This window comes from Ailuropoda melanoleuca, unplaced genomic scaffold, assembly GCF_002007445.2.
Source record: "Ailuropoda melanoleuca isolate Jingjing unplaced genomic scaffold, ASM200744v2 unplaced-scaffold9825, whole genome shotgun sequence".
In the NCBI taxonomy this organism is placed as follows: Eukaryota; Metazoa; Chordata; class Mammalia; order Carnivora; family Ursidae; genus Ailuropoda; species Ailuropoda melanoleuca.
In genome coordinates this window covers 379731-389893 of record NW_023255353.1, presented here as the reverse complement: position 1 = coordinate 389893, position 10163 = coordinate 379731, and positions in this window count along the sequence as shown.

The following is a 10163-nucleotide window of genomic DNA, read 5'->3' as shown; positions in this document are numbered from 1 at the left end:
TTGTTTGTTATGAGACATATTATGCATTTATACATATAGATATATATTAAATATAACCATACGGTAAAAAAATATGTGTAACCTGCACTTTTTATTTAACAAATTTTTGATGTCATTGCATGTTTAGAAATATTTAATAGATTTTTATCACTTGCCAAATTAATATGCTTTTTCTTTAAAGACATTGTAGAAATTTAAGCTAAGGTCACTTATTCACCAAAGCAAGAACTGAGGGTTGAATTTCATTGAGCTGGAAACTCAGGAAAAAATAACTAGGATTAATCTGAAACATATCTTTTTTATATTTTAAAAATGTAAAAATAATTATTTCTTATTTTCATATAATTTGTACATTAGATTATCATTTCAGTTGAAATCTTAATTGTCACAAACTTTAACCTACTAATACAGTTGCAAATTCCAATAAATTCAAGGTTTTGTGACAATAAACTATTATGAAAAAGATTATACACACATTCTGTTTATTTTATAGTTTTCCATGTAATAATTCCCATAAGTAGATTATTTTGGTCAAAACATGAATATTTTCAATTTTAAGAAATTTTTATAAGTGGCATTTATAAATAAATATATATATATATATACACCTATTTTTATGCTAATCAAGAGTGAGGGAATGAGGCTATTTACTCACCAGCTCACCACAAATTTAAAAAGTTTACATGTCGATTAAACAATTATCTTTTGAATTTATATTTGGAATAGCATTGCCTCTAATAAGAATATATTCATATAAAACAGGAAGATATAGTGGAGTGGGGATCCAGAATCTATTGTCAGTGGAATGGTTGAAATATGAGAGTGGCTTAAGGCTGGAACTGACCTGAGGGCCTCAGAAAAAGGAGCAAATAGTCAAAATGGGAGGATAAGATGATGATGTGCACTTGTAATACAATAAAACAAGAAAAATATCTAAGGTACTGATTCTGCACTGGCCAGACACATCCATCTGGAAAACTTAATAAAATGCATATTACATGAGTTTTCCTGTTCTCATTACTTTATCTTCTAGATGTTAGAAAAAGCACAATGCAGAAGATAGCAATTACAATAACAACTATGCCAAACTAAGCATGAAAAAGAAATAAATTTAGAATTTTGCTTCCAGCACTGACAGATGAGCTAAATTGGGCCAAACTTCCAATTAAGAACAACTAGCAAAGTGTGAAAAACCATTTAAAGTAAAATATTATTTGGGGGCGCCTGGGTAGTGCAGTCGTTAAGCGTCTGCCTTTGGCTCAGGGCATGATCCCGGCATTCTGAGATCGAGTCCCACATCGGGCTCCTCCGCTAGGAGCCTGCTTCTTCCTCTCCCATTCCCCTGCTGTGTTCCCTCTCTCGCTGGCTGTCTCCCTGTCACATAAATAAATAAAATCTTTAAAAAAAAATAAAATAAAAAATAAAGTAAAATATTATTTGAAGGTATCAAAGAGCTAGCCATGCCATAAGATGTTACGGAGCAAAGATCAGAGGGAAAAAGAAAATCCAGAAAGCAATCTCAATGTTTGGGGCGACATTTCTTTTAGCAGCAATTGATGATTCCTAAGGAGACACGTAAAATGCTTAAATGCTGGCAGATTTGTGACAGATTTTCTACAGAGTCATAGGGGTAAGTACATAAATGTTGAAAGTGGAGTTTCCAAGGGGAGGAGATCCCGGCACACCACTCAGGCTTACATGGGGACCTCCAAGAGTTATGCCAGGCAAGTAAGGGCAAACTAGAACTAGATCAGTCCCCCAAGGGACTGAAGTCCAGATTAATAATCTCAACCACCAGTGGGATTAAAGGGATTGGGGGTTGTTTGTTTCTGTCTGGCAGTTCATCAGGAAAAACAAACAAAAATCTTTTTCATGAAGAAAGATAACTTCATTCTAGGATTGACGTAAATAAATCTACAATGTATTACATATAGTTCCCGAAAAAAATTAGAATAACTAGTCTTAAAAAGAGACAATATGATTTTTAATCAAAGAATGAAAAAAGACATTAAAAACCATCCACATGAAATTCAGATAATTGCATTAGATATAAACTTTAAAATAATCATACTTATAATTGTCAAGAATATATAAAAAATTGAAAATTTTAGCCAAGAATTTAAAAATATAAAAAATATAAAAAATGAATGAAAATTCTAGAACTCAAATACACAATACCTGGAATTAAGAACAATTATGGTTGGGGCGCCTGGGTGGCACAGCGGTTAAGCGTCTGCCTTCGGCTCAGGGCGTGATCCCAGCGTTATGGGATCGAGCCCCACATCAGGCTCCTCTGCTATGAGCCTGCTTCTTCCTCTCTCACTCCCCCTGCTTGTGTTCCCTCTCTCGCTGGCTGTCTCTATCTCTGTCGAATAAATAAAAATAAAATCTTAAAAAAAAAGAACAATTATGGTATTAGAAGCATATGAGACACACTGAAGGGAGAGTTAGAGAAATAAATGAAGGGTCTGAAGAAAATATCCAGAATGAAGTATGGAGAGACAGAATGATGAATTTTATAGAAAGAAATGGAACAAATTTAAAAGGAATGCAGTAAATATATCAAACATGTTTAATTGGAATCCTATAAAGGAGACAGAACAGTGCAGAATAGTATTTCAAGATACAACATTTGACAAATTTTGAAAAATAACATAAGACATCAAGTCACAGATGTGAGAAGCAGTATATATGCCAAGGATAATGAGGTATGAGGAAAACCAAACCCAGGTCCCTCATAGTAAAGCTGTTGAAACCCAAATAAAGAGAGAAAATATTTAAAGAGGACAGAGAGAAACAACAGACTATCTTAAAATGAATGAAATTAAGATTGACATATAATGTTTAAACAGAAATAATGATAGCTTAAAGAAAGTAAAATTGTACCTTCATAGTGTTGAAGTAAAATAACTACATACTTAGAATTTTGTGTCTATAAAAAACTTATCTTTTGGAAATGGAAGTTAAATAAGTAGACATTTTAATGCAGACAAAAGCTAAGCAAATCTGTCACCAGCCAACTCAAACTAAAGATTTATGCTCAAGTCAAAAAATATGATCTGAGTTGAAGGTACACAGATGCAAGAAGAATGAAGAATAATGACATTTCAAAATATGGAGGGAAATCTAAGTAAGCATTGACTGTATAATATAGTGATAATTTCTTTGAAGAATGTATATATTTAATTATATTATACAAATATATTATATTATATTATATTATATTATATAATTAAAATGTATAGCAATAAATTAGTAGGGGCATTGATAGAGTTGAACTATGAAAAGTACTAGTGTTATCCAATGCAAAAGAACTAATTTATATTTAACTGTAATAAAGCAAAAGTATATGTTGTAATCCAAAGAGTAAACACTACAAAAATGACAAAAGAATTTTAAACTACCAAGCCAAATGGGTAAAAATTGAATAATTAAAAAATAATAATATTAAACACATAAAATAGAGGAAAAGGAAATTACAACAGGAAAATAAATGTAGGCTAAACAGTAAGATAATTTAAACTAAATTATATCTGGAATTAAGTTACACGTAAATGGCCTGAAGGTTTCAAATTAAAAAGCAGAGATCATAAATCTAGATTAGGGACACCTGTGTAGCTCAGTCAGTTAAGTGTTCCACTCTTGATTTTGGCTCAGGTCATGATTTCAGGGTCATGAGAAAACACTGAGTCAGGCTCCATGCTCAGCGGGAAGGCTGCTTGAGATTCTTTCTCTCACTCTGCCCCTCTCCACCCCCACTCTCTCTCTCTCAAGTAATTAAATAAATCTTTAAAAAGAATCTAGTTTATTTATTTATTTATTTATTAAGATTTTATTTATTTATTTGACAGAGAGAGACAGTGAGAGAGGGAACACAAGCAAGGGGAATGTGAGAGGGAGAAGCAGGCTTCCCACCGAACAGGGAACATGATGCGGGGCTTGATCCCAGGACCCTGGGATCATGACCTGACCCAAAGGCAGACGCTTAAGGACTGAGCCACCCAGGTGACCCAGAATCTAGTTTTTTTTAAAAAAATCATTCAATCAAATGTTCCTTAAAAGGGACATATGTAAAATATAGAAAATTTGAAAGAAAAGAGACGGCAAAAGATATACCACTTAAACAGAGAGTGTCTGAAAGCTGGTATGACAATTCATAAGAGTAAAAATATACTTCAAGTAAAAACATTACTAGAGTAAAGGGGAGATTGAAAATGATAAAATGTTTAATTCAACAAAAAAATTAATAAAATAATTTTAAATTTGTATGCACCTTTTAATATAGAGCCAAATATACATAGCAAAAACTGATAGAAATAAATGGAGAAAATATACACAGTAAAAAAATGACAGAAGTAAAAGTTGAAATGGACAAATCCACAGTCCCAGTGGGAAATTTTAATACACTTCACTGAGTGACAGAAGGTTTAAACAACATGAATAGCAAAACTTCCTTAATTTACATAAAACACTGCATATGACAACCCATGCAACATTCCAGAATATATCATAAATTGGCCATAAACCAAACCCAGAGAAACCTCTATGGGGATAATACAATATACCCCGAATGGTTGATGTGAAAATTAAGGGGCAATAGTGGGTTCTCTGTCCCTCCCCTTCCTCTAGTATGCATCTCAATTATGTTAATTTCCAATACTTCTCCCCAAGTGATCCTCCTCAGACCTCAAATTCTGGACCAGAGAGGATTATACGACTCAGGACTTCCCCTCAACCAAAGGGAACATCTCAGCTTAGTCACAGCATAGCTGTATCAGCATAGCCACAGAAGCGGAGGTTTTCCACGTGGAACCAGGATGGGTGTGTTAGTGCCAACTCAGCCCATTTCGTCAAAAGAGTAAAAAATAGCCTGGGCCCTTGCTACTCCCCTGCCAGGCCACCTAAAGAGGGCTTGGCTGGGTGTGCTGTGGCTTAGGGTGCAGGAGGTTGCCTAGAATCCTTCCAGCTCTATGAGGATCTGAGGCCAATGCCTCATGTTGACCAGCTCACCTATGGTGTGACCTGAAGGCAGTGACCTGTCACCACTGTCTTCAAAGGGTGTTTGTGAAGAGACACTGTGGGGTCTGGAGCTGGGAGTTTGTGGCAGATCTTATTACAGTTCTTGAAGAAAGTAGGAGCAGGCCCTAAATCCTTATCAAGGCCACACAAGTAAGATGGAATTCTTACAGATAATTCCTTCCCCAAGGACATAGAGAGGAGAGTCCTGGCAGCTAGAGGAGACTTAACTTCCTGTTCTTACTGCCTCCCTGAATTGGCTACCAGCCTAATACTCAGGGAACTGTTGCCAACCTAGGGATCTCCACAGAGGCAGTAAGTAGAGGTAAGAGGACTGGATCACCGATATTTGTAGCTGCAAAGCAAGAGAACTCTGAGGGTCAGCTGTGGCCAAGCTCTGTGTGGACTGCATTACATTGTTCCTTCATGAATTCCTCACAAGGAGACTCTTATCTGTAGAATTACCACTCTTTGCCCTCCTTGAAGTTGCTAAGGCTTAAGAAAATGTAGAAAATTTTCTTGAGTAACTCAGACGTTATGTGGGGATGTAGACACTGGAACTGAGCTTTATAGAATGGGCATGATCCCACCATGCATAGCTTTAATAAGCTTTCTGTGCTTATTATTATTATTATTATTATTATTGCAGATTTACTTAAGAAAGAGCAAAGTTAAAGATCTGAAAATAGTCACATGGCAGGAAATAACTCCAGTTTATCTCAGAGAGGTCACACTAGAGTCTGACCAGTAATTTATAAAGAAATAGCAAACAGAGTTTGGTGGGATACTGGAATGAGAGTAGGAAAAAAAAATCATGCCTTTTCCTTTTGGGGGGAAAAGTTATGTAGAAACATTCCCCCTGGTGGTCAGGACCAGAATTGTAGCTCTGAAGGTCTGACCAAAAGACTTTGTAAAGGGAGGGAAGAGAGACAAGGGCCTGGACTCTAGAGCATCAGCCAGAACTTTCTAGTATTTTTCACCCTCCTTGCAGCAGTCTCTTCCTGGGTTTCTATGCCCTGAGGGAAGACATCCAACTTCTGAGTGAGCTGAAGAGAAATAAGTACTTAATAATGTAGACATTTGGGGTGAGGGAAGTATTAGGACAAAAACATATACACATACATAAACTGCCAAGCTGTATTTTTAAGTGTTTCTCTCAATAAATTTGCCTACTTACAAAATATTAAATAATATTAAGTATGTACTTAGAAAATAAAATCATCCTGCATCTTTCATCTATATAATCTCCTCACCATGACCCAAAGATACTCACTGTAAAGAGATTGGTGTATATTTTCTAGATGCGTAAAATAGGTATTTACCTATCTTAAAATATTTGTTAAGTCTTATATATATATACACACACATGAACATATATACATGTATATACACACACATAAATATATATGTATATATTCAGTGATTCATGTGATTGCAAAATTTTAAAATATATACATTGGATTTTTCACTCATTGAGACATCTCTGGATTTTCATATCTTTGGACAATGTGGTTTAGCCTCTGCAGACATCTATTGGACAATCATTTTGCTTTTTAATTAAATTAACCATTGATATCTTTTTCTCTCTCACTCCTGATTAGACAAAGTCCTTTATGTGTAAGCATATTAGTACAAAGCCTTCAATATTATTTGCATATATGTTCTCCTTGCTTCTCACATTTTAATTTTTTTCTTTTGGAACTATAGAAAGTGCTTCTAAATTATAATTGAATTGATGGTTTTAAAATGACACAGGTCATGCGGGGGTAAGTGGGGACTGAAAAACACAGAGAGAATAGGAAGAGAAGGGAAGGGATCAGAGATGCTGGGAGGGTTCTCAGAGGGGTCCCAGCCAGCAGGGGAGGGAGCAGGAGGGCATCAGAGGATGGGGCTCTCTGCACATTCACCTTCCTTGAACACTCCATTGACACAGAAGCAGAACAGCATCTCCTGAAAGGGAAGAGCCCAAGTGCTCAGTCACCACCTAAACCCCCTACCCAACTGTGGCTTTCTGGGGCTGCCGAGGGAGGAAGCAGGTACTCACCATCTGGAGCCACAGGTCTACCATGAAGGTGCTGAGGTCTTGCTGAGTTTTGCACAGCACACAGAAGGATCCCATAATGTCATGTTTTATCTGCTTCGGCACCTGAATCTGCAGGACCATGGGGGGAGAAGAAGCAAGCAAAGGTCAGGGGTTGCAACATCCTGGGCCCTAAGATTGACCTCTTTCCCCACTCAGTCTTGCCCATCACACACTCACACACACACAGGGGTCCTTGAACCCATTCATATTCCCGCTACCCTTGAAGTACTCACACAAGCTGCTTCTCTGAGAGAAAAAGGAACAGAAAGTGATGATCTGGCCAGTGTAGGTATTTCCCACACTGTCTGGTGGGAAGTCACATGGCCCATGACCAGAGTCATGGATCAAGTAGTAATTGTGGGGGAGTAATGAGGACAGTCTATCTCCATGGTCTGGAACCCAAATGAGATTTCAAAGACCCAATCAGCAGTTCTGACTTTGGGTGACCTCCTCACCTATCACTTTGATGAGCACTACCACCCACTCTCAACCCAATTTCGATCTGACTTTCTCTTCTCACCTCACTTTTAGAGAAGTTTAGAACCTTGATTTTGTGGGCCATCTGTATAATATCAGACAGGCCACCCAACTGGTATGGTTTGTTGTTTCACAAGTTAAATGACAACACCTTTTGGGGAAGAAGAATTAGAGTGATAGTTACCACCTAAGGCCTTGGAGACAAATCTCTCTTCTGCATTTCACTGGTGTACTCCTTCCCTCCTCTTCCCTATTCTTTGACCTCTGAGGAACTGTGGCAATGTCAAGGAAAATAGTGTCTTGATTTCTCTGGAGGCTGATTAAGAAATGTATTCAGCAGAATAAATGGTAGGTGTGAGTCTGCATAGAGACAGCACTGGGGTGAAAACAAGACCTATTTCTTTTTACAGGACATAGATCCCTTTCCCTCTCATGTCCTCCAGTCTTACACAGGACAGACAACACATACTACTACATTTGTGTTTATGTGAGCGTTTGTGTAGTCATAAAGACATAGAAAAGTGATATTGCCGAGTAGGGGAGTAATCATGATTGGTTTCTTTATATTTTTATTTACTTTTAAATTTTAAAGGTTTATTGTATTTAAATTTCATAATATAAATTATGTTTGAAAAATACTCCTCCACTTAAATTTCATATAATTTACAGGCCTCCAAACTTGCAGAAATATTTCTAGGAATTCATCATAAATAAATTCTTATTTTCTGAATTTTATTAATAAAAACCTTATTATGAAAAATTTAACATACACCAAATAATATAGAACCACACTTTCCAGTAAGATAGCCACTAGTCACATGTAGCTATTGATTACTTGAAATGTATTTTACATGGATTAAGATGTGTTTTAAGTGTAAAATACACACCATAAAAAGACTAACACTTATTTTACATCTACTAAGCTCTGAGATGGTGTAGTATATTAAGTTATACTTAATTTGGTATGGGTTTTGAAAAGCCAGTTTTTGGAAAGCCGATAGGGCTTGTAATTATACAATTATATAGTAATGTCAAAATAGTTCTAGTTATGCCAGACTTAACACTTTCTTTTGATGCCACTAGTTCAGTCAACAGACCTTTAATGGGCATTTTTATGTTTGGGGAATAATGTTTGGTGACAGATATAAAAATGACTAATATGTGATTTCTACTCTTGGTGGAGCTCACAAAAGCACGCACAAGGCAGATACCTAAACACATAATGCGCTTATAGATATACTGCATTCATCCTGCATTTGCTTTTCTTTTTATCCCGCATTTTCATAAACAGCATGGATCTAATAACACTAGCCGAGAGTTTTGGAGTCAGACTGAAGTGTGTAAAAACAGTTTCATGAGGTATTAATCCTAAAGCTTTGGTGAATTACAGAACCTAACGTCGATCATTGCCATGGGGCTTCATGTGAGAGCATATGGAAATTACTACCCACCGTACCTTGTGTGAAAATAGAACTTAAAAAAAGTTGGTTCTTTTCCTTTCTCTCCCTGATATTTCACATAAATTTTGTAATTTAAAAACACTTTTAAGGGGGCGCCTGGGTGGCACAGCAGTTAAGCGTCTGCCTTCGGCTCAGGGTGTGATCCCAGCGGTATGGGATCGAGCCCCACATCAGGCTCTTCCGCTATGAGCCTGCTTCTTCCTCTCCCACTCCCCCTGCTTGTGTTCCCTCTCTCACTGGCTGTCTCTATTGCTGTCGAATAAATAAATAAAATCTTTAAAAAAAATAAATAAAAACACTTTTAAGAAGATGAAAGTCCTGATTTGTGAGCCAGAGTAAAATGTTCAAAGCTGGGAGCCTAATTGCTACTCTGTTAAGTAGCCTACACAGTAAGTGGGGGTATGGATCATTTATCTAAAGAAACCACATAGATTTTATAAGCTTAGTTGCTGTAGGAGGGCATTTCCAAGCTGGTCTAATGATGTTATTTAGAAAATAAACTTGTATTATTTTTTCTTTATTTTCCTGTTAACTAAGTCTCTTCTTGTTTAGAGTCTGATTAGCAGAAATTCTCAGCAAATTTAAAAAATCCATTAAAAAACTGAGGGCCAAAGAATATTTGAGAAAATTCCATGGGCTCATTCAGAACTTGCTTATACAAGACGTAATTAGCAAAAGTCCTTCCCTTTTAAGTGATTAAAGAATAATCTCAAAGGTGACTTTGGGCTCTAAAATTTTCTTTTAAGTAAATAGGGTTTTCTTAAGAGATTAAGCTTTTCAATTATACGGACAGTGAATATGAAATTGTAATCTATCCTTCAGAAATTCATTTCAAGGTATTCATTTATGTCTTCAGTATCCATCAAAGTCCACACCTGTACCTAATCCATGGAGTAAAGCATCTTTTGACGAGTGTGTCATTAGCATTTAAAAAATCTTATTTGTTTATTTGACAGAGAGAGAGAGAGGAAGAGAGTAGCAGGAGAGGGAGATGCAGACTCCCTGCTGAGTAGAGACCTCCCCCAACATGGGACTCTATTCCAGAACCCCAGGTTCAATGCCCCAGCTGAAGGCAGGCGCTTAACCAACTGAGCCACCCAGGTTCCCCTGTCATTAACATTTTTAAC